The sequence below is a fragment of the Lipotes vexillifer genome, unplaced genomic scaffold, assembly GCF_000442215.2.
Source record: "Lipotes vexillifer unplaced genomic scaffold, Lipotes_vexillifer_v1.1 scaffold1699, whole genome shotgun sequence".
In the NCBI taxonomy this organism is placed as follows: Eukaryota; Metazoa; Chordata; class Mammalia; order Artiodactyla; family Lipotidae; genus Lipotes; species Lipotes vexillifer.
In genome coordinates this window covers 704,800-706,513 of record NW_006796961.1, presented here as the reverse complement: position 1 = coordinate 706,513, position 1,714 = coordinate 704,800, and the positions used below count along the sequence as shown (strand labels likewise).

Below are 1,714 nucleotides of genomic sequence, written 5' to 3'. Positions count from 1 at the left end.
GCTCTTCCAGGGTCTTATGGCAACAGATGTGCCTGTGGCCCAGCAGTGCTGCACCCAGACATGTCTGAAGGTTTGGTGGCGGGAGCCAGGGGCTGCCTGGTGTCCATCGCTGGGGTTTGGGGAGGTAGGACAGGGTGGGCACTTCCCTTAGGTCAGCAGGGAGAGCCCCAACGTGCACATCTGTGGAGAGTGTACCTTAAAGACATGTTCAAGTGCAGAAGAAACACAAGAAGATCTGTCACCTGATACTGATACCACTTATATTTAAATTTAAAACATGTTCCAGTTTTGCCAGAATGCAGTCAAATAAAGATGCCCACTGGGAATTCCCTGGTAGTCCAGTGGTTAGGACTCCGTGCTTTCACTTAGGGCCTGGGTTCAGTCCCTGGTCGGAGAACTAAGATCCTGCAAGCTGTGCGGTGCAGCCAAAAAAAAAAAAAAAGATGCCCACTAACTGCATTTAAAATGGTTGTCCGTGGGGGTGTGGGAGGGTAATGGACATGAAAAGAGGATTCTATGTATATAACTAAGCCCACAGACCAGCAAGGGGCAGGGTGCTTTGTCCTCAGGCCTGTCCAGGGGCCTCCCACCCCTGCCCTGGCCACCTGTGCCGGCATGGGCAAGGCCCTGCTCCTCGCCAAGCCGTGAGCCCCCAACAAGCCAGGCCTGGATGGGGCCGCCACCCCCTGCCCGGTTAGGAAGGACCACATGGGACAGGATTCAGCCCGTGTGCACACAGCCCAGATGAGGGGCATTGTCATCAGTGTTTTAACACTCATCTCACCCTAGGAGGGTATTCACACAGAGGGGGAGTTTTTTTTTGTTTTTGTTTTTTTGTTTTTTTTTTTGCGGTACGCGGGCCTCTCACTGCTGTGGCCTCTCCGCCGCGGAGCACAAGCTCCGGACGCGCAGGCCCAGCGGCCATGGCCCACGGGCCCAGCCGCTCCGCCACATGCGGGACCCTCCCGGACCGGGGCACGAACCCGCGTCCCCTGCATCGGCAAGCGGACTCCCAACCACTGCGCCATCAGGGAAGCCCCAGAGGGGGAGTTTTGACTTGAACATTTTCCACTCATTCCCCCTCCGCTCCAGAAGTGCCACCGCTCTGGCAGACAGGAGTTCGTCGGCAGACTTGCATTATCTCTCAGTGTGACCTTGGACAAGTTTCTCTGAGCCTCAGTCCTGAGTCTGAACTGGGAGGACAGTTCCCCTCTCCAAGGGTTGCTTGAGGGGGGCCCAAATGAAGCAGGGCAGGCAGAGCCCAGGGCCTGGCCGTGGTGCTGCTCGTGAATGCGTTGGGTTCTCCACACTGACATTCCCTAGAGGGGGATCTGCCTCCCAGTCAGATGGAGTCATAGAGGCCTGGGATTTGGGCAGTCTGTGCCTGTGCTGGTCTGGCTCGTGTTGGGAAGGACAGAGGGCTGTGTAGTAAACTGTCAAACTTAAGTGGCTTTTATCTGGTATGATGACATGTCAGCTTACCAAGGGCAGGGATTTTTGTCTGTCTTGTTCACTCCTCAGTCCTCAGTGTGTGGCATACAGCAGATGCTCGAGAGTAAGGTTTGAATGAACATGATTTTGTGTGTGTGTGTGTGTGTGTAAAAAAGTCCTTTTTCCCTTTTGGGTGTTTCAGACTGATCTCAGAATATGTACATCTTCTAGAGTGGTCTCCTCATGGTGGATTTCTAAGAACCCCCCAGCATATGAGGGAGAT

The 1,714-nt window shown here is 54.5% G+C and overlaps 1 protein-coding gene across 1 annotated transcript in view; it reads left to right on the top strand.

Moving 5' to 3' along the window:
- DCAF15 (DDB1 and CUL4 associated factor 15) overlaps positions 1–1,714 on the top strand; it is an 8,500-nt gene that overhangs the window by 4,024 nt on the left and 2,762 nt on the right. The gene's annotated exons all lie outside the window — the stretch shown is intronic.